Here is a 9,032-nt window from a genome sequence, read left to right as displayed (position 1 = left end):
CGCCTACTGGAAAAATTAAGAAGCCAGCAGTGCATCTGCTCTGTACTTGGATCCTCCAAGCATGGGATGCCATATGCCAGGAGAGCATCATTCATGGATTTAAGAAATGCTGCATATCAAATGCCCTTGATGGGAGCGAGGATGACATTCTGTGGGAGGGGCTCGTGGAGCATCATGATAGTGATGACAGCGAGAGTGAGCATAGCGAGGCAGGGGATCTCTGTGAGGAATAGGCCTAGTTTAATGTGCAGCATAAAGGCCCATTTGCACTGCTGTTCTTATTGCAACCCCACAGTTTGGTTTGTTTCAAGACTTTAATGTCAGATGTGTTTGATTAAAAGCAGATGTTATTTTCTATTTATCTTCACAGTACGACAATTACATGCATACATAGGCCTACGTAATTATTGCATTTTTGTGAAAAGGTTATTCATTCATTTATTTCTGAACTCATTGACAGTGCACTTTATTTTGTGACAAATTAATCCAAATATTTAATGAATGGTGTTAAAATGTTTATTCAATGAATTATCACTAGAATTTTCAAATAAAATTATTTTCTGTTGAAAACCAGATTTTTTCCACAAAAATCAATTTTTTTCCACAAAATAAGTCTGGAAAATGGGGGGTCGTCTTATATTCAGTGTTGTCTTATATTCGGGTATATACGGTAGATAGATAGATAGACAGACAGACACTCAGATAGATAGAGAGATAGATAGATAGATATTTACCCTCAGATAGATAGATAGATAGATAGATAGATAGATAGATAGATAGATAGATAGATAGATAGATAGATAGATAGATAGATAGATAGATAGACATTGACCCTCAGATAGATAGATAGACAACAGAGAGACAGAGAGACAGATAGATAGATAGATATTGACCCTCAGATAGATGGATAGATAGATAGATAGATGGATGGATGGATGGATGGATGGATGGATGGATGGATGGATTGATTGATTGATCCTTGCTACCCTGAGTCCCATGAACAAAGCCAGAAGTCTTTATGTTGTTCTGTTGCAGAGATATGTGATTTGTTACTCGGTTGCTAGGGTAACCCCATATGGTTGCTAGGCAGTTACCATAGTGATACTTATCAAGTCTTCTTGCCATCCTGATTGAAATAAATCAACCCAGACGTCTCTACGATTTTCTGTTGCAGAGATATGTGATTTGTTACTCGGTTGCTAGGGTAACCCCATCTGGTTGTTAGGCAGTCACCATAGTGATACTTATCAAGTGTTCTTGACATCCTGATTGAAATAAACCAACCCAGAAGTCTCTACGATTTTCTGGTCCAGAGATATGTGATTTGATACTCGGTTCCTAGGGTAACCCAATGTGGTTGCTAGGCAGTTACCATAGTGATACTTATCAAGTCTCCTTGACATCCTGATTGAAATAAATCAACCCAGAAGTCTCTATGATTTTCTGGTGCATAGATGTGATTTGTTACTCGGTTGCTAGGGTAACCCCATCTGGTTGCTAGGCAGTTACCATAGTGATACTAATGAAGTGTCCTTGCCATCCTGATTGAAATAAGTCAATCCGGAAGTCTCTACGTTTTTCTGATGCAGAGATATGTGATTTGTTACTCGGTTGCTAAGGTAACCCCATGTGGTTGCTAGGCAGTTACCATAGTGATAATTATCAAGTCTCCTTGCCATCCTGATTGAAATAAATCAACCCAGAAGTCTCTCTGATTTTCTGGTGCAGAGATATGTGATTTGTTACTCGGTTGCTAGGGTAACCCCATCTGGTTGTTAGGCAGTCACCATAGTGATACTTATCAAGTCTTCTTGACATCCTGATTGAAATAAACCAACCCAGAAGTCTCTATGATTTTCTGGTCCAGAGATATGTGATTTGTTACTCGGTTGCTAGGGTAACCCAATGTGGTTGCTAGGCAGTTACCATAGTGATATTTATCAAGTCTCCTTGACATCCTGATTGAAATAAATCAATCCAGAAGTCTCTACGATTATCTGGTGCAGAGATATGTGATTTGTTACTCGGTTGCTAGGGTAACCCCATCTGGTTGCTAGGCAGTTACCATAGTGATACTAATGAAGTCTCCTTGCCATCCTGATTGAAATAAGTCAATCCGGAAGTCTCTACGTTTTTCTGATGCAGAGATATGTGATTTGTTACTCGGTTGCTAAGGTAACCCCATGTGGTTGCTAGGCAGTTACCATAGTGATACTTATCAAGTCTCCTTGCCATCCTGATTGAAATAAATCAACCCAGAAGTCTCTCTGATTTTCTGGTGCAGAGATATGTGATTTGTTACTCGGTTGCTAGGGTAACCCCATGTGGTTGCTAGGCAGTTACCATAGTGATACTTATCAAGTCTCCTTGCCATCCTGATTGAAATAAATGAACCCAGAAGTCTCTCTGATTTTCTGGTGCAGAGATATATTTATTGCTAAACGTTTGCTAGGGTACTCTGTTTAGTTGCTAGGGAGTGGCTTGACAGCTGCCAATTATGAAACTCCAAAGGCTGCTTGTCAGTATGAATGATATAAACCAACTCCCATGCCTCTGTGACATTCAGAATGGAAGATATCCCTCTATGGATTTTGGTTGTTAAGGTGCTCGACAATGGTTGCTAGGGAGGGGCTAGGAAGTGTTGAGGTGATTCATGATTGGCTGTTTGCTGCCCCGAGTCAAACGAGACCACCCTTGTGTTTCTATGACACTTCTATCCGGAGATATCCCTTTGATATCTTTCATTAGAAGTCTATGGGAGTTGTTGCTAAGGTGCTTTAAATTTTTGCTAGGGCGTGGCTTGATAGCTTCACAATGATCCCGAGAGACTGATTGGTCGTCTGAGTAAAATGAGCCCGCCCCCTTGTCTCTATGACACTGTGATCCAGAGCTATGTTCAATACAAAATCCCTATGCAATGAGGGAGAGAGAGAGGGAGAGATGCAGGGCTGACAGGCCCTTTTTGTCTGTGTGTGTGAAAATGTCAGTTGGAATTTGAATTTCTGAACATTCCGCAATGTTAAGTCAATGGGAGTTTTTTCCGAGTTTGATCATCATTTTTAGGAAAACCGTAAGTCCGATCAGTTAGAAAAGATATAGCACACTATTCGGGATTAGTCTGAAGGTCTGTGCCGAGTTTGGTGCCTGTAGCTTAAAAGCTCTAGGAGGAGTTAGTCTTGGTAATTTTAGTCTCAGAATAATAATAATAATAATAATAATAAGTTTAAATAGGATTTCAGTAAGTTGGCTCTCACAAGCCAACTTAATAATAATAATAATAATAAGTTTAAATAGGATTTCAGTAAGTTGGCTTTCACAAGCCAACTTAATAAGTTTAAATAGGATTTCAGTAAGTTGGCTTTCACAAGCCAACTTAACTAGAAAAAGTTAGTCGAGACAAACTTTAAGTTGGCTTGTGAAAGTTTGGACCAGAAAGTTTGAAGTTTAAAGTAGTCTGAAGTTTAAAGTAGTTTGAAGTTTAAATTAGTTTATAGTTTAAATTAGTTTAAAGTTTAAATTAGTCAAAAGTTTAAATTAGTATGAATTTTAAAGTAGTTTGAAGATTAAATTAGTTCAAAGTTTAAAGTAGTCTAAAGTTTAAATTAATTTGAATTTTAAAGTAGTTTATTGTTTAAAGTAGTTTGAAGTTTAAATTAGTTTATAGTTTAAATGAGTTTAAAGTTTAAATTAGTTTAAAGTTTAAAGTAGTTTGTAGTTTAAAGTAGTTAAAAGTTTAACTTAATTGCTAGATAGATATATAGACACTCAGATAGATAGATAGAGAGATAGATAGATAGATATTTACCCTCAGATAGATAGATAAATATTTACCCTCAGATAGATAGATAGATAGATATTGACCCTCAAATAGATAGATAGATATATAGATAGATAGATAGATAGATATTAACCCTCAGATAGATAGATAGATAGACAGACAGACAGATAGATGCTAGCATGTTTTTAGCATTTTTTAGTACTTCGCTAGGTGATACTAGCATGTGTTAGCATGATGCTAGCACGTTTTTAGCATCTTTTAGCACTTCGCTTGGCGATGCTAGCATGTGTTAGCATGATGCTCGCACGTTTTTAGCATCTTTTAGCACTTCGCTAGGTGATGCTAACATGTGTTAGCATGATGCTAGCACGTTTTTAGCATGTTTTAGCACTCCGCTAGGCGATTCTAGCATGTGTTAGCATGATGCTAGCACGATTTTAGCATGTTTTAGCACTTCGCTAGGCGATGCTAGCATGTGTTAGGATGATGCTACCACGTTTTTAGCATGTTTTAGCACTTCGCTAGACGATGCTAGCATGTGTTAGCATGATGCTAGCAGGTTTTTAGCATGTTTTAAGCACTTCGGCTAGGCGATGCTAGCATGTGTTAGCATGATGCTAGCACGTTTTTAGCATGTTTTAGCACTTCGCTAGGCGATGCTAGCATGTGTTAGCATGATGCTAACACGTTTTTAGCATGTTTTAGCACTTCGCTAGGTGATGCTAGCATGTGTTAGCATGATTCTAGCACATTTTTAGCATGTTTTAGCACTTCGCTAGGCGATGCTAGCATGTGTTAGCATGATGCTAGCACATTTTTAGCATGTTTTAGCACTTCGCTAGGCGATGCTAGCATGTGTTAACATGATGCTAGCACGTTTTTAGCAAGTTTTAGCACTTCGCTAGGCAATGCTAGCATGTATTAGCATGATGCTAGCATGTTTTTAGCATGTTTTAGCACTTCGCTAGGCAATGCTAGCACATTTTTAGCATGTTTTAGCACTTTGCTAGGCAATGCTAGCATGTGTTAGCATGATGCTAGCAAGTTTTTAGCATGTTTTAGCACTTCGCTAGGCGATGCTAGCATATGTTAGCATGATGCTAGCGCACATTTTTAGCATTTTTTTGCACTTCGCTAGGCGATGCTTGCATGTGTTAGCATGATGCTAGCCCATTTTTAGCATTTTTTAGCACTTCGCTAGGTGATGCTAGCATGTGTTAGCATTATGCTAGCCCGTTTTTAGCATTTTTTAGCACTTCGCTAGGTGATGCTAGCATGTGTTAGCATGATGCTAGCACGTTTTTAGCATGTTCAAGCACTTCGCTAGGCGATGCTAGCATGTGTTAGCATGAGGCTAGCACGTTTTTAGCATTTTTTAGCACTTCGCTAGGCGATCTTAGCACGTTTTTGCATGTTTTAGCACTTCGCTAGGCGATGCTAGCATGTGTTAGCATGATGCTAGCACGTTTTTAGCATGTTTTAGCGTGTGGCTATGAAGATTTTAGGTCATTACTTTTTGGCTGCTTGATAAAATAAATCCTCTGAGGGAGAGAGAGAGGGAGAGATGCAGGGCTGACAGGCCCTTTTTGTCTGTGTGTGTGAAAATGTCAGTTTGGATTTAAATTTCTGAACATTCCGCAATGTTAAGTCAATGGGATTTTTCCAGTTTTTGATCATCCGCTGTGGGAAAACCGTAAGTCCGATCAGTTAGAAAAGATATAGCACACTATTCGGGATTAGTCTGAAGGTCTGTGCCGAGTTTGGTGCATGTAGCTTAAAAGCTCTAGGAGGAGTTAGTCTTGGTAATTTTAGTCTCAGAATAATAATAATAATAATAACTAGATAGGTACATTTCCTGAAGAAAATGTGAGTGGTGCTTGCCGTGGCAAAACTCGTCAAATAGCCTGCTTGAAAAGAACAGAAATTGTGGTCATAAATAAATCAACCCAGAAGTCTGTATAATGTTCTGGTGCAGAAATATGTGATTTGTGAGTACGTTGCTAGGGTAACCCCATGTGGTTGCTAGGCAGTTACCATAGTGATACTAATCAAGTGTCCTTGCCATCCTGATTGAAATAAGTCAAACCGGAAGTCTGTATGTTTTTGTGATGCAGAGATATGTGATTTGTTACTCGGTTGCTAGGGTAAGCCCATCTGGTTGCTAGGCAGTTACCATAGTGATACTAATGAAGTGTCCTTTCCATCCTGATTGAAATAAGTCAACCCGGAAGTCTCTACGTTTTTCTGATGCAGAGATATGTGATTTGTTACTCGGTTGCTAGGGTAACCCCATCTGGTTGCTAGGCAGTTACCATAGTGATACTAATCAAGTGTCCTTGCCATCCTGATTGAAATAAATCAACCCAGAAGTCTCTCTGATTTTCTGGTGCAGAGATATAGTTACTGCTAAACGGTTGCTAGGGTACTCTGTTTAGTTGCTAGGGAGTGGCTTGGCAGCTGCCAATCATGAATCTCCAAAGGCTGCTTGTCAGTATGAATGATATAAACCAGGGGTGTCAAAGTCAAATGGACGGAGGGCCAAATAAAAAAATCAGCTACAAGACGAGGGCCGGACTGTTCGAATGTTCATTGAAAAATTTTTAAATGACGCATATAGTCTAGTGAACCTAATTGAACCTACTGAAAACCTAACAAATATATTACAATATGATCAGATAAATAAAGCAATATTTTCTTATGGCTCTGTCAGTAATCTTTAATTTTCAACAGACACAAAAGACAAATTTCCTTTATATAAATATCCCCATAACATGAACATTAAATGAAAGAAACCGGTATTCAAGGCACCATCAGTAGACTATATTTTCTATTTTAGCAAAAGTGGGCTAAATTTACTTCAAAGAAAAAACAATAATAGCAATTTTCTATCATCCACTCAACTGAAATATTTTTAAAATATAATTGGATTGAAATACAAAAAAATAAAGTGCAAAAATCTATTAATCAAAAACAACACTTTGTTTAAGGAGAAGTAACATGCAGTGAAAACAAATATTAAATTTTAACTTTTAAACTTGAACTGAGTAAAAACTCTAAATATGTGATTGCACAGTAATGTTCACTTGTTTGAGGTTGAGGGTGATACTTGGTGGTGTCCCATCTTTTCCACAAGTTCATCAATGTTCGGGTAAGGCTCTGAGCTGAAGAAATCCTCAGAATTGAGTGGAGGTGTTCAGCAGTAAGTCGACTTCTGTGTGATGTTTTGTTCAGGTTCATCAAAGAAAACAGTTGTTCACACAGGTATGTGCTGCCAAACATAGACAACGTTTGAGCAGCCTGGATGCGCAGCTGGGGCATTGTGCCGGGAGGAAACGGGCTGAACTCCGCAGCACCCACTGCCGCATATTTTGCCCTCAGTGCATCATTGCATTGGAGGTCAATCAACTCCATTTGGAGGTTTGGTGGTGAGCTTTCCACGTCAACAGCAAATGGGTTACCGAGCAGTTCCAACCTGCTTTTTTGTGCTTCAAAGTCAGCAAATCGGCGTCGAAAGTCAGCGGCAAGCATACCTATTTTATCAGCCAACTGTGTGCTCGGGAACGCACTGGTAGAGAGCTTCTCTTTCATGGTCTGGCAGCTGGGAAAGTGGCTCAAATTTTCTTTCCGCATCTGCGTCTCCCACAGAGTCAGTTTGGTTTTAAATGCCTTCACTGTACTGTACATATCAGAGATGACACGATCCCGACCCTGCAGCTGCAAGTTTATTGCATTCAGATGACTCGTAATGTCACACAGAAAAGCCATTTCACACAGAAACATTTCGTCTCGGAGTTGTGTTGTGTCTTTCCCTTTGCTGTCCAAGAACAGACAAATCTCCTCACGAAGCTCGAAACATCTTTGAAGCACCTTTCCCTGGCTTAGCCATCGCACCTCTGTGTGATAAGGCAAATCACCATGCTCCGTTTCTAACTCCGTCAGAAATGCCTTGAACTGGCGGTGATTCAAACCTTTGGCTCTGATAAAGTTAACTGTGCGCGTGATGATGCTCATTACATGCTCCATTTTCAAGGCTTTACCGCACAACGCTTCCTGGTGTATGATACAATGATAAGCTGTCAGCTCACCTGTCGCGTTTTCCTCTTGCATCTTTTCCCGTATCTTCGCCACCAGTCCGCTCCTGTGTCCACACATCGCAGGTGCTCCGTCGGTTGTCAAACCCACGAGTTTTTCCCAAGGCAGCTCCATCTCATTTACACATCTTGACACCTCTTCATACAAATCATGCCCCGTAGTTGTGCCATGCATAGGACGTAAAGCCAAAAACTCCTCTGTCACGCTTAGGTTGGAGTCCACTCCGCGGATGAAAATTGACAACTGGGCAATGTCAGAAATGTCGGTGCTCTCATCCACAGCCAAGGAATATGCAATAAAATCTTTTCCCTTTTTCACAAGCTGCTCTTTTAGATTGATGGACAACTGGTCTACTCTCTCGGCAATGGTGTTTCTGCTCAGACTCACATTTAAAAAGAGTTGCCTTTTTTCTGGGCAAACTTCGTCACAAACTTTAATCATGCAGTTTTTGATGAAATCCCCCTCCGTAAATGGCCGGGCTGATTTAGCGATCTCTTCTGCCAAAATAAAACTGGCCTTGACAGCAGCCTGGCCTTGTGATTTGGCTTTTTTGAACAGAGCCTGTCGAGATTTGAGGCCTCGTTTTAATTCCTCTGCCTTTTGTAGCCTTTGTTCCATGTCCATATTCTTGTTTTTGTCCGCGTGTTTCGTTTCATAATGTCGTCTCAGATTATACTCTTTCAGTACCGCCACACTTTCTCCACACAGAAGACACACAGGTTTTCCAGCTACCTTCGTGAACATATACTCCGACTCCCACCTTGTTTGAAACCCCCGGTTCTCAGTATCCACCTTCCGTTTTGCCATTTTTGATGGGTATCTGAAAGTTAATTTTACTGTGATGCTGACGACTGCTGTGCCAATAAATATTGAAATGAAGCAGCCTACTGCTCGGTGCGTCACCTTTGCATTGTGGGAAATGTAGTATTGGTGCGTGTAAAAGATCTGCGGGCTGCCGGCTTGCTGCGGGCCGGTTCTAATAATAAATCAAGATCATCCCAGGGGCCGTAAAAAACCTTCTTGCGGGCCGGATGTGGCCCGCGGGCCTTGACTCTGACATATGTGATATAAACCAACTCCCATGCCTCTGTGACATTCAGAATGGAAGATATCCCTCTATGGATTTTGGTTGTTAAGGTGCTCGACAATGGTTGCTAGGGAG

At 40.2% G+C, this 9,032-nt stretch overlaps 1 pseudogene; it reads right to left on the bottom strand.

Moving 5' to 3' along the window:
• Window positions 1-6,857: 6,857 nt before the first annotated feature.
• LOC127642716 (general transcription factor II-I repeat domain-containing protein 2-like) lies at window positions 6,858-8,702 on the bottom strand (annotated as a pseudogene).
• Between the last annotated feature and the right edge of the window lie 330 nt (window positions 8,703-9,032).

This window comes from Xyrauchen texanus, unplaced genomic scaffold, assembly GCF_025860055.1.
Source record: "Xyrauchen texanus isolate HMW12.3.18 unplaced genomic scaffold, RBS_HiC_50CHRs HiC_scaffold_76, whole genome shotgun sequence".
NCBI classification, from domain to species: Eukaryota; Metazoa; Chordata; class Actinopteri; order Cypriniformes; family Catostomidae; genus Xyrauchen; species Xyrauchen texanus.
This window is presented reverse-complemented; position numbering and strand designations above follow the sequence as displayed.